General features: G+C 39.2%; 1 non-coding gene across 1 annotated transcript; it reads left to right on the top strand.

Moving 5' to 3' along the window:
- The first annotated feature begins 13273 nt into the window (after positions 1-13273).
- Positions 13274-13381, top strand: LOC133079059 (U6 spliceosomal RNA). Its single transcript, XR_009698023.1, has one exon. It is a non-coding gene; the product is annotated as a U6 spliceosomal RNA (small nuclear RNA).
- Positions 13382-14647: the final 1266 nt, after the last annotated feature.

Raw genomic sequence — 14647 nt, 5'->3', positions numbered from 1 at the left:
TCCTTTTGGATCAGGGAGAACACTATAAAAGTTTGGAATCAACATCGTGGACTCAGTCTGCAAGTCAGTTAAGTTGTGCTAGAGTGATTTTAATAGCCTTGGTTCTCTTTTGAAGAGATAGAAAACCCCAGCTTTGGTTGCTGCCCTGTGTACTTAGATTTTTTTTCAGGTAGACAGACAGAGACCAGAATCAACTTATCATTATTATTTTTTTAATGGAGTGGAGTTAGTAGGTGGGGAGGTTAGGCTCTTATAGTGCTATAAGTCCTATAACTCTACACAATAAGGATCCTGGCAAATGAGGAAAAAACTCAGAAAAGCCATTACCTGAGGTCATCTCTAAAAATCCTTTAAAATTGGTAATGTTTGTTAAATGTTTCGAGGAGAACTGGGAGATAAGACAGAGTGGTAAGAGGACTTCATTTTAGGGTGTTCTGAATCTTTTTTAAATAAAGATTGATTGATTGATTGCTGTGTTGGGTCTTCATTGCCGTGCGCGGGCTTTCTCTAGTTGCAGCGAGCGGGGGCTGCTCTTCCTTGTGGTGCGCGCGCTTCTCACTGCGGTGGCTTCTCTTGTTGCGGAGCACGGGCTCTAGGCTCACGGGCTTCAGTAGTTGTGGCTCGCGGGCTCTAGAGTGCAGGCTCAGCAGTTGTGGTGCGTGGGCTTAGTTGCTCCGCAGCATGTGGGATCGCCCAGGACCAGGGCTCGAACCCATGTCCCCTGCATTGGCAGGTGGATTTTTAACCACTGCGCCACCAGGGAAGCCCCAGGGTATTCTGAATCTTGATGTATGTGAATATACTAACTATCTCCCCCCCAAAAAATAAAGATTAAATTAAAAGTAAACTTCTTTGGGGAGGAATGAGTTTTAACCATAAAGAAATAGCGAACAGCGTTCTCTTCCTGAATTGCTTTACATTTTCTAGCCAACTTAATCTTCACAGCACCCCTATGATGTATATACTATCGCCATAACCCCATTTTACAGAATAGGAAACCAAGGCACACAGAGGTTAAGTACCTTGCCCAGGGACACAGATCTAATAAACAGCAGGCTGGAATTCTGATCCAGCTCCAACTGTCTGGCTCCCATATCTGTGTTCTAAACCTTTCAGCTTTGGCTTCACCTGGGAGAAATGCAGATTCTCGGGCCCCACCCAGACCCAGAATCAGAATCTTCAGGGTAGCAAGGCCCCCAGATGTTTCCTGTGCACATGAAAGGCTGGGAAGACTGAAGCCTGAACCACCAGGCACACAACATCACCTCATGACACCACACTGAGAACAGCACATCTGTTCTCTGTCAGAAGAGAACTCTTGAATTCACTGCTCCACATTATGGATCAAAACTCAGTTACTGGGAAGAATATTTAGGAAAAAATTTACTGAAAAATTGTAGTTTATTCACCGGGGGGCATTGGGATTTTGTCAAACCTTCCAAGGTCCTTTTTCATGTATCCAGGGTTTCTAAACATGAGTCTAGAAACCAGATATTCTAAATTTTGTTTTTGATTAAAGCTCTGTGAACTATTTTTCTTCCTGAAAATTCATTTCATGAAGACTGACTCGCTTTGGGATTGAAAATGTCCAATCTATACCAATAATCAGAGCTCCAAACTTCATTCAAATAAAAGTTTCTGCCTTCACCCCCACCCCCTACCCACCCCTTGGGATGCAAGGTTTAATGTCTGGAAGGCAGTTGATCCTTTTTGCCGACAGACTCTTAGATCATTTCCTGCATGGATGGTCCAGTAGCTCACTTTAAAATGTGGAGGTACTCAGTCTTGGCCTTTGGACCTTAGAGGAAATTGACTTAGAAAGAGTTCCATTTTAACATCTTGATATACACCAGACCATCTAAATATTCATCTCCCGCGAGACCATGAGAGGCACTGTATCATCTAAATATCTCTCACCAAGACAAGACCATGTCTTTAGTCATCATTGTGTTTCTAGTGCCTGAATATGTTTTGAATGTATAAGACCTGATCCTTTTCTTCACCTTCGTTATCCTGTCAAATTTCTATTTATCCTTAAAGTTTTAACTCAAACATCATTTCCTTTACAAGTCCTCCCTGACCCCATTCAAAAGAATCAAATGTGTTCCCTATCTTTGTACCTCCTATAGAACTTTACTTGTCCTCTATTTTATTGCTTATCCCCAGTCATGCTTTTATAGATAATCAGCATGTCACCTGTCTCTTTTAATGCCAGATGCAGAGAAGAGTACTTTGTCCCCGATGTCCTCCTCTGTCCCTGAATCTAGCATAGTGCCTTGTATATACTAGGTGATCAAAACCAATTTCTCCCCCCTTATGTTTGTTTCTTTTTAATTTAACTTTGCTAGCTAAGGATCACCAACAGGTATCACGTTGAACGTTAATGAGGGGAGTTTTCTGTGTCATGGGATGGAAAGTGGACTTATCTTCCAAAATGGGACTTAAGGGTCTAAAACTCTTCCATTAGGGATAAAAAAGCTCCTATTCCACCTGAACAGGCTGACCACTGGATGCTATGTGTTACTGCGTATCTTAGAGGAATTTCTGCCATGCAACCAAGACCATGGGAATCAGAATGACGTGGCTTAGACTTAGCTGGCTGTCAGTTAATTTCTCTGAAACTCAATCTACTCATCTATAAACAGGGATGTAAAAGTGTGTGTCAGGAGGTTTATAGAAAACACATTTGTGTGTATCACCTGGCTCATTACAGGTACTTCTTTAGTAGCTATTACTATTAAAATTTATACTGCCCATTCATTTGGTGCCACCTACATGCCAGACCTGCTCATGGGGACCTATGTACCTTCTTACTTCATATAATTAGGAGTCACTACCCTTCCTTGAAATATATCAGAAATATAAGTGTGGACTTTAAATAGTGAGCTTCATGGTGTTTGAAGCTTATATTATCTGGGGCAAGGAATATTAAACTTGAGTCAAAGACCATTTTTAAAAAACTGCATGATTAACACTAAGCAAGTGATAGAACCCCCAGCCCCTTTGTGACTTTTTTTATGAAGAACACAAGCAGATGCTTTGAGAAATCTATGTATGTGAGAAAGAGTATTCATTCTGAAAACAAAAATTGCTACCCTTATTGAGACCTCTATCCCTTATTTGGCCGGCTACTTTGTAGACCCAAGAACACTTCCTGGGTGATCTGTATCTTCTCCTAAAGTAATGGAGTCGTGTATTCCAACACCTGGTACCACCTGCTCCCGGTAAGCGAAATGGCTTTGCAGCCTCCTTGACTTTCAATGAGAAGATGAAATGATCATGTGCAGCTAGGAGAGCATCTTATGGGGACGCAGTAGCAGGAAGAGGAATAAATTAAAGCAGTCCTTCTCTATGCCCTTAGGTAAAAACAGATTTAAGAGATTTAAAATGTTGAACTTTGGGTCAGCTGGGCAATCAAATAAGCAGCTGAAAGGATCTAGAGGGAATCTGATGACAGATATTTGAAGCTCAACTGTCAAGAGGGTTTAGATACTTTACCATAAGGCCAGGGTCAGAATGGTTTACAGTGAATATTCCTGATAACCCAAAGGATTCTTTTAATTTATCAGTAAAAAGTAAATATAATTTTAAAATTAGGCCTATTTCCTTCTTCACTTGGTTTTTATTTAAATACATATCTTAGAAGATGAAAAACAGACTTTAAGGTTGAAATGCTCTCTTACAGAATATGTCTTGTTTCTTTGGCTAAAATATTAATTTCACAGTGGACAAGGCAGAGAGGTCAAACGAAAATATCTAGTATATAGTAGTAAAAGTAGACATGAACTTTATGAGTACTCTCAACTTTGGGGCATTCTGTTCAGATAGAAGACACTCTGCAACTTAAGCTCTTTTCATTGTGTCACTACATATTTTTATACCCTCAAAGAGAGAGAGATGCTTGAAAGGTAGCAAGTTGTTGTTAAACATGAAGGACTGGAGTGGCTACCTGAGATCAAATACTGATTCTATCACTTTTTAGCTGTGTGAATTCTCTGCCTCATTTTTCCCATCTGTAAAATGGAAATAATAATAGTACCTTGTTCATAAGGTTCTTGATAACACTGAAATAGCTAATTCATGTAAAGCACTCAGAACAATGCATGGCACATAGTAGGTGTTCAGCATACATTTGTTGACAACTTTAAAAAGTATACACATCTATTTCTATTTTGATTCTTTTTTTTTTGGAAATTTTGCGTTGATGTTACTCCCTTTAGTTGTTTCTTCCTTTAAAATCCTTTCAGTTTTTTTTGCCTGGCGCTTAGCATTCATCATAACAACTACATCGATGATGACAATAGCTCTATTTATTGGGCTCTTATATCTCACAGCCTTTGCATCTGTCATCTCATTTATTGTTTGGCTAGAAGAGTCCAGAATTCTTAACATACCTTGTAGCACCTTCATGGTTTTCCCTTCCTTCTCATCTCTCATTGATGTAAGACATGTCTGACTTGTGTTGTCCGAACAACTCGGGTGATTTCCAACTGCATACAGTAGGCTCTTTTTTAAAATTAATTTTTATTGGATATAGTTGATTTACAATGTTGTGTTAGTTTCTGCTGTACACCAAAGTGAATCAGTTATACATATACATATATCCACTTTTTTAGATTCTATTCCCATATAGGTCATTACAAAGTACTGAGTAGAGTTCCCTATGCTATACAGTAGGTTCTTATTAGTTATCTATTTTACATATAGTGGTGTGTATATGTCAATCCCAATCTCCCAATTTATCCCTCCTCCCGTTTCCCGCTTGGTAACCATAAGTTTGTTTTCTACATCTGTGACTCCATTTCTGTTTTGTAAATAGGTTCATTTGTACCCTCTTTTTTTTTTAGATTCCACATATAAGCAATATCATATGATATTTATCTTTCTCTGTTCGACTTACTTCACTCAGTATGACAATCTCTAGGTCCATGTGTGTTGCTGCAAATGGCATTATTTCATTCTTTATCATGGCTGAGTAATATTTCATTGTATGTATGCACCACATCTTCTTCATGCATTCCTCCATTGATGGGCATTTAGGTTGCTTCCATGTCTTCGCCATTGTAAATAGTGCTGCAATGAACACTGGGGTACATGTATCTTTTCAAATTATGGTTTTCTCCAGATATATGCCCAGGAGTGGGATTGCCAGATCATATGGTAGCTCTATTTTTAAGGAACCTCCATACTGTTCTCCATAGTGGCTCTACCAATTTACATTCTCACCAACAGTGTAGGAGGGTTCCCTTTTCTCCACACCCTTTCCAGAGTTTGTTGTTTGTAGATTTTTTGATGATGGTCATTCTGACCGGTGTGAGGTGATACCTCATTGTAGTTTTGATTTGCATTTCTCTAATAATTAGTGATGTTGAGCAGCTTTTCATGTGCCTCTTGGCCATGTGTATTGTCTTCCTTGGAGAAATGTCTATTTAGATCATCTGCCCATTTTTGGATTGGGTTGTTTGTTTTTTGATATTGAGCTGCATGAGCTGTTTGTATATTTTGGAGAGTAATCCTTTGTCCATTGATTTGTTTGCAAATATTTTCTCCCATTCTGAGGGTTGTCTTTTCGTCTTGTTTATGGTTTACTTTGCTGTGCAAAAGCTTTTAAGTTTCATTAGGTCCCATTTGTTTATTTTTGTTTTTATTTTCATTACTCTAGGAGGTGGATCAAAAAAGATCTTGCTGCTATTTATGTCAGAGAGTGTTCCACCTACGTTTTCCTCTAGGAGTTTTATAGTATCCGGCCTTACATTTAGGTCTTTAATTCATTTTGAGTTTATTTTTGTGTATGGTGTTAGAGAATGGTCTAATTTCATTCTTCTACATGTAGCTGTCCAGTTTTCCCTGCACCACTTATTGAAGAGACTGTCTTTTCTCCATTGTATATTCTTGCCTCCTTTGTTATAGATTTGGTGATCATAGGTGCGTGGGTTTATCTCTGGACTTTCTATCCTGTTCCATTGATCTATTAGAATGCAGAAACTGCCACTGTCTATTGACAAACACATATTTGTACTTTAAGATTCAGGTCAATTATCTGCTATTTCAAAATCCTGTACTCTATGCACTAGCAGGTTGTTTTTCACAGCAGTTATTACGGTGCTGTGCAAAAATCAAGCACCAATGTAATCATCTCAGAGTTTTATTGTGCTCCCCAACTTGCCTCTTTTATGACTCCCTGGTCTTCTTCTATAAACCTGTCGTAATTATGATACAAACTCTTCTAAATTTGTTGTGCCATTATTATCATTAAATAAGCCCTCTCGTGAAGCACTGTCTCTTGGTGATGAAGACCCTGGGCTCTGGAGTCAGTATGTCTGGATATAGATCCTAGCGCCAGCATGGTGTCACCCTGGGCAACTTGCTTTCTTTTTCTAAGCCTCAGTTTTCTCATCTTAAAAACAGGATAATTATATAAACTCTTTTATAGCATTTTCTGGAGGATTAGATGAGACAATGTTTTTAAAATGCTTACTCTGGTCCCTGCCCTAGTGGGAAGCAGCTGCATAGCACAGGGAGATCAGCTGGGTGCTTTGTGACAACCAAGAGGGGTGGGATAGGGAGGGTGGGAGGGAGATGCAAGAGGGAGGAGATATGGGGATATATGTATACGTAGAGCTGATTCACTTTGTTATACAGCAGAAACTAACACACCATTGTAAAGCAATTATACTCCAATAAAGATGTTAAAAAAATATATTATCTATGGTTAATCATGAAATAAAACAGGCCAAACTCCTCTCTCTCTCTATGCGTGTGCACCCACGGAAGTAAAAGACATAATTATCAAAGGGATTACCACACACACTATCTAAATGCATATATTACGACATTTAATAAACATTTGTTGAAGGAATAACTCTTATGCACAATATATTTTAAAAACACAAAAGCATGTCTCAAACATGACATGACCGAGTAAAGGGATTATTTCCACAAATCCCCCATTAATGAAACAGAGAAAGATGAGAATACGAAGAAAACCACAATTCCTTGGGAATCCCTAACATATTTTTGCTCTGTTCCTTCATTCATTACAAAATTATTGAACGTCTGTTGCACAACTAGCAACAAATCCTTTACTAGATGAGCTATACAATAGCCTTTGGCTAAAAGCAATAGAATTCTAACCAATCAATTCAATTGTCTATGTGTAGTTGAATTTTACCTTTTTTTTTTTTTTCCTTTTGTGATTCTTACCTTTAGTGTAGGTGCATAGGCAGTATACTAAATTCAGTTATGCAGAAGCAGCAAATGGTTTGGCAGATTATTCATGGCTGCACATAGGCAAGTAGATGCTTGCCTAGCAAGAAATCTATGGTTTAAACTGACATCTCTTTTTCCCCCCAAATGCTTAAAAGGGAACAGACACTAGATTTTTCAGTGTTAAGGTAAGCAAACTATCAGTTTATTCTATTTAGATGTGTCTTAATAACTAAATTGCTAATATCTTTAGAAAATTATTTTAGTTTTCCTTTCCTTTCATTAACTTGTTTTCACAGTAGACAATTTTTTTTTTTTTCTGAAGGATAAATCTGTGTACTATTATAGCCAGAGGGGCATTTAAGATACTGCTTTGCACCTGGGAAACCCATTTAATTACTCAAGCTGACAAAATGTTTTATTGTAAACAGCTTTTCTGATGGATCCTGTTTCCCTCCTATGAACTATCTTCCCCAGAAGACGGTCCTCTTTTCAGAGGAGCTTAAAGTACAGGTGTCATAATTTAGAGGAATGAAGTTTTTATGTCTGAAAACACCCCATCCTTCTTCTCATGTCCGATTGAGAAATATTGCATGTTCGTTTTTTTCTAGTTTATGTGCATCATAAAACACTATCAAATTAAAAAGATTTTAAAAATTAAATAGAATAAACTGTCGAAACTGCAGGTAAAAGGTTTTATCTGAGATGAAAAATAAGATATTTGAAGTTGTATATATCTAATAAATCTATTTAGGATGCAATCTAACAACATAAAAAAAGAGGCCTAGATGTTATAAGATTTTACAATTCATTTAAATACACTGAATATCACATAAATAAACTCAGGAACCAAAGAAAGTTTCTGTGATACACAGATGTCTTTTCACACAACACAGCTGAGGTTAAGGAGCTTTTGTCTTGTCTGGCTTTGATTGGGAGTAACATTCCATATCTGTTAAATCCCTTCTTTTTTGGAAAACTTACTCTAATTCCAGGGCCTGCCTTGGCTTGGAGTACACCAAGAACATTAACAACTAAGGAAAGTTTTTCCCCTTTATGCAGAGAGGCAGGACTTAAGTACCATTAAGTCTCAATTCTGGAGTTTCTCATACAAATGCAAGGGTGGTTGGTTAGATGGAGAAATCCAGTGAGGACTCTATTATGAATTTTTAAAGGCTATTAGCAACTAATGGCCATAATTAGAAAAGAATTATTAGCACATTCACTTAAATTAAGCTCCTAGTAACAGTCCTATTGTGATAGGTAATCTTCCTACACCCTTATGCATTGATAACTGTCATGTGAAAATATGGACTGAACCTAACGAGTCCTATGAAATACGTGTGAAATTCAAACAAGTGATCTCTTATTATTGCATAGGATAATCCATAAACTAAGGAGACCCCAAATGCAGTTAGTATATTAAAATAGTTCCAAATAGAACTCTAAACTCAATCTTAAAGAATGGTGTTAATAGTCCTCCTCTACTAAATATTCAAATATTCACACACACTTTGTCACATGAATGTGGGCATTGAACCGTCTATGCTGTTAGTACAGTTCAAAATATACTATCATGTTGCTCAAAGATACTGCCTTGGAACTCTATCAAACAGCACATGGGCTTGCTCCCTACTCTAGGCTCTACTCAGCCCACACATCACACATACACACATTCTTCCTTGCTGTTTTAAGAATTAGGATTATGGTCTTTATAAGCAACAATCCAGGTTCTAACTAAAAAGAGCAAGGCCAGGGATGACTGGTCATGAAGAAGAGCAAGAAGGTCCCTAGAGCTTTACCACTATGCCTGGGGAAGAGAAAAAAACGTCCCCCAGACATCTCTGGGCCAGGGGAACGTCACCCTGGGTTGACCTAGAGAGTTCCATGGGAGAAGGGACTGTTGCCTGATGTTCCCTTACTATTCTCTCCGGTATATCCCTACTTCTTTCTGTCCAGCTGAATTTTTTAAACTTGGCCTGCTTCTGAGGTTGGTTTCTTTTCTACCGTACGAAGGGTTAAAGCTGCTACTTTTTTTGCTCCCTTTTCTTACTTTTTCCCAAAATTCCTACTCTAACTGAAAGATCAAAAACTGAATTTTAAGCTGATTTCACTCCTCACTGAGTTTGAGATTTTTCTTTCAAAGCCCCAACAATAGTTGTCAGTTCATACGACCAATTCAGAAGGCTTTTCACCTTTACTAAGCTACTCCCTTCTCCTTTTGTGCAAACCTGGTGTTTGGAGTCAAATGTGTTCCAGGCATGGATCTTTTTATTTCCTCCTAAATCTTTGAGTACAGGGTAATTCCACTGAGACCTACTTCCATTTCCACCCAAGTTTATGATTCATACTCAGTATAATAAGGGCCTTATCCCCCTTATTTGTTCAATATTTAACTCTGCCACACTATAGGTTTCTGAAGTCCACAAATACAATAAAGAATTTAGCTAGTGGTCTCGAGGTCCCTGATCAGGAAGAAAGCGACATAAGAACCTGTCTGGTGGGTGTGGGTGTGGGGGTGTGTGTGTGTGTGTGTGTGTGTGTGCTCTTTTAGTTTCACTTCAACTCTCCTATATGCAACCTTCTGCAGACAATGATTTATATAATGAATAAATTGAGAACACATGGTTGGAGTGATTCAGATTGGCTGAAAAAAAATCCCTAAGAGTCCCCTGAGGAGAATCTGGCATGGTTGCCTCTGACCAAAAATGGTAAAAGAGCCCAGAGAAAGGTAAAGAATGACAGAATCTAGGGCAACCAACGAGGTAGTAACTTCCAGTGCTTGACACTAGAATTGCAGAAACAAAGCAGAAAATAAACTTACACTATACAGCTGTGCTTGTTTTGTGGCGAGCTTCACCAGGTTAGTGGGGGAATTTTGCATTTCTTAGTTTGCCTGGAATATCCATTTCAGCTGTGCTGGCAACTGGAGGCTCACTCTAAAGCAGTGGTTCTAATTGTATAGTCTAAAGACCAGCGGCATCACCTGGAAGCTTGTTAGACATAACAGATTCTCGAGCCCCTCCCACACCTACTGAATCAGAAGCTTTGCAGGTGGAGCCCAGCAGACTGTGTTTAACAAGCCCTGCCACTGATTTCCGATGGATGAGAACCACCGCCCTAAACGCTAATGATCTCTTCTAACATGAGTCCTCTGAGCCTAGATTGTGGCATTAGGTCCCAGTTCTGACATTCATGCCCATTGTATTTCTTCTGAGCCCAGAGAGAGAAATACTGGCGCCAAGGACAATGCAGAACAAAGAGACACAGATAGCCATTACTAGCTGGGGCTTTCACTGCAAACCCGAGGCTATTTCCATGGTCCCTATATTCCTGGAAGGAGTCACAGGGGAGCTGGAGGGATGGCCAAGACCTCCTCTGAGACAGCAGTCTGAGCCCTCTGGCCGCTCCCATCAGAGGGAAACATTTTAGAAACATTTACCTCCACTAGCTTATAACGCTACAGAGAACTCCATAACCTACCCGGCAAAATGTCCTGGGGTTTGACTATTACGTGAGCAGCATTTCTAACCTTTGAGTGACTAATAAGAAAACCAAGAGCATGACTCCCCTCGGAGCAGTGATTCCCTGGCTTTGGGTTGCGCAGGGAACCACAGGGTCATGTAAAATACAGATATTCAAGCCTAAGGGGTTCTGACGCAGACGGTCTAAGGTATAGAGCCCAAGAGTCAATATTTTAATAAGAATCCCCAGATGATCCTGCCATTGCTTCTGTAAGAAATTTAAAGAACTACTACTGCCTTATACACAATTGATACAGCACTTTTAGCCTGTACATTATATCCATTTCCCGAACTTCTTACGTGGAGATTTCAAGGCCTTCTCTCAGTTAAAAATATGAACAGATAGCTTTGTAATGATAATGTTCCCATATGTTCATATGGCACTTGTACACTTTTAAAAGTTCCTTCACATGCACCATCTCAAAATAGCGAGGGCACAAAATGGTATTGCTTGGAGAATGTTGCTTCCTTGATCCAAGCAGTTATTTAGAGAGAAGAGAGGAGTTTATGAATATATATATTGGTGGCCGTATACAATGTGCAGGGATTAATGCCATGGATGAAATCAGGCACTGTGGAGAACGCGCATCCAAGGGAAATCCAAAAGAGGATATCTTTTTTCTTAGTGAGAATTAAATTAAGGTGATTTTTAGAGCAATTGCACTAGAGTCCCAGCTGTTTCCAAGGCTGTGGTCTAAAATATTGGATTATGTACTTTTTTCCATACTTGAAAAATTTGCAGTACAGCTTCCACAGAATACTGCCAAATAAATACTAAGGATGTCGATGTTTATTCTTCTGGAACAGAGACACAAAAATCAACCAAGAACTCTATTTACGAGTGGAGGGAGACCCCTGAAGGACACGTTTTCATTATGTAAGAGTAAAGGATCAGGACAGCTCTCAGGGATTTCCTACTGGGCTCTACGGCTTACTTTTGTTAAAGAAGAGCGCCAATGCAGCCAAGGTTGCAGGTTTGATACCCACATAAGAGGAAAACCATTCTCTGGTTACAGACCGCACCTTGATCAGCTGCCCTGCAAGTGTATGCCATTGACCAGTAAAGAGCTCAAGAAAAATTGGGAAGCTGTTAATACCACACAAGACACCAAAGCTCCTTTCAAACTGGTATATGCAGCTGGGGCTTCATCTCTGTTTTATCTATTATTTAATTGGATTTTAAAGCATCTACTACTTTAAGAACCTCATCATCTTCCTGTACACAACAGTTTTAACCATGCAACACATTAGGGGAATCCAAGACAGAATCTCTCAAATATTACGTAGATAACAATATGCAGAACAATACCTGTGATTAATCCTGACAATTTCATCTGATTACCTCTATTTTATAGGCACGTTACTTACTTGCAGTTTTCTTACAAACTTTTTGTTTTAACAGTTGCTACATTGGTCTCTGCTTTGATATCACTATAACTTCATTTGGTTCTGCTCAAGTTTTTTTCTCACATGATTTAAGTTTTAGGTAAGTATGAACTAATTCTAACTTGGAGAGTTCATTCTAATGAAAATGACTCCTGGAAGATTATATATAGTTTCACAGTGTATGGGATGTAGAGTGAGGGTGTGAAATGCACACACAGTAAACACACAGAATCACATCTGTGTCAAATTTCTCCAAAGAGAGAAGGACAAAACCAAACAGCTAAGGAAGGGTCTACCTGACTACTCTTTTCTTAGTTCTCACGTATTTTCTGTTCTGACTTTTCTTCTTCCAAACAACAATAAGGAGGGTACAAAAAAGGTAAAAATCTTTGTTCCAAGGAGAACTTTGTTAAAGTAAGCTTTAAGGACTGGAGCCAAAGGCCTTTTCCCATGAGCTTCTGGAGCAAAACACAAATGGAAACACAGGTCCGCAGATAACAAGCAGTGCTGGTCCCTGGGGCCGAGCTTCTCAGCCTGCAGCTGAGTTACATTCCCCCGCTGCTGGGGACTGTTAATGCCTCTGGCCCAGGATCAAGGAATAGTTATAGGGAAAGCACGGCTGTGTTCCAAACGTTATCTAGGCTGTAAGCATTACTAACTGAGTTTAAACTACAAACATCACTAAATGAATTTGTACTTGAACAGAAACACTCAATTAATTTTAGCTATAACTGTTATTCTACAGTTGGACAGGACCTTAGAAATTCTCTGACGAGATCCAAATCCCTCAGTTTCCAGGTAAGGGGACGACCAATTAAGGTAAAAAGACTTATCCAAGGACACACAGCTGGTTAGACACAGTATCCTTGGCTATTAAAGGAAATGATCACATTTTGACACCAATGACATTTTCACTGCTTTCATACTTAAAAAGATGAAGCAAGTGATGCCTGTCATAGTGTGCCCGACTCCCACCTGATCCCCTATCCTTATTTCCTCTTTGAATATCACATCTTCCTCTTTCTCCATGAGCTTCCCCTTCTCTGATTTTACCTCCTTTTTCTAAACCATCGCTGACTCTCCTCCTTGCACTGTATCCCTCTACTTCTCCCCATTCCTGAGCCATAAGATAGTACAGAGTCAGGAATAATGAAGGGGTGCTTGCTTCGGCAGCACATATCCTAAAACTGGAATGATACAGGGAAGATTAGCATGGCCCCTGCGCAAGGAATAATGAAGGGAATCAAGAATATCTATTGCTTATATCACTTTGTAAGCTTTGTCAAAGGTTTTACATCTTGACAGGACATTTCAATATCCCTACTAAAGTGTCTCCATCAAAATGTCCAGCTTTGCAGTAAAGATGAGCCATCAAAAAATCCAGGAAGACTAGAGAAGAAATTTCACATTTTAACTTCTGACTGCCCCATTATCTGTCTGCTTGGTACCTCTCCATTCTCTTGGCCACCACTGTCTCTTGTTCTGGAACCACTGCAGGGCCCAGCTCTGAGTGGGCTCCAGCGAACCTCACACACGCGCAATCTGCTGACGGCACTGGGCAGGGTACCCGATGTTCTCTCTCTTTACTGGCTTCCCTACTGCTGTGGATGGGGAAGCCCTCAAAGAACCAAGCATGCACAACTCAGAAGTGGGAAATGGAAGTTACTACAAACTTATTTATCTGCCTCCCTCCCCAATCCACAGGGAAGGTCCTGAGATACAGTTGATACGGCTCTTTGGGGCTAGGTCTCCCGGATCAGGTGTCTGGCCAGCTTGTTTAGATATCCTCTTATCCATTCTCTCTTCTCCCTGTTTCACCACCCTTGTATCTCTCACTTCTTTCCTCTGGATTTGCACTCTCTAACTAAGGCACTGAAGCCTGCTTTCTAGGTAACCCAGGCTAAGGGAATGTACTTTGGTATACAAACTTAACATTCCAATCAAAACTCAAAATGACATTGGCCAATATCTTACAATATAAGATTTAGCATTTACCAATTATGTGACTACATCTAATGTATTCAAAAAATTTTAAGACCAACACAATCAAGTATTGGGGTGTTAATGACTTCCCCAGACTCAGTCTTAAAAGGGATTCTACTTTATATTTAAACTTTACTTGCTTTTGTATAAGGAGGGTGTATGTGAATTAGAGTAGGGAAAGAAAGAAAAAGTAACATTAAAAATGCATTATAAATGTAGATTCCCTATGTTTTCCATGTAACTCAAAGAGTTGAGTTCATTTGTGATAAAAGCAAGACATTGATAGGTGCTAAATTAAAAAACAAATGGGTGTTTGACCAAATAGCTTTGGGAAATTCTGAGTTAAACAAAGTTAATCAATTTTTTTTCCTTACTGTACAACTTCTCACATCCTTTGATATGTAAAACTATAAGATTAACTGATTGGTCTGTGTTAATTTATCAATTATTACATGCTGGATAAATTACATGGGGATCCGATGGTGGACAAAAATAAAAACAATGTTTGCCCTCATGTAGTTTTCAGCCCACTGAAGGGAGACCAACAT

The sequence above is a fragment of the Eubalaena glacialis genome, chromosome 1, assembly GCF_028564815.1.
Source record: "Eubalaena glacialis isolate mEubGla1 chromosome 1, mEubGla1.1.hap2.+ XY, whole genome shotgun sequence".
Classification (NCBI taxonomy): domain Eukaryota; kingdom Metazoa; phylum Chordata; class Mammalia; order Artiodactyla; family Balaenidae; genus Eubalaena; species Eubalaena glacialis.
This window is presented reverse-complemented; position numbering and strand designations above follow the sequence as displayed.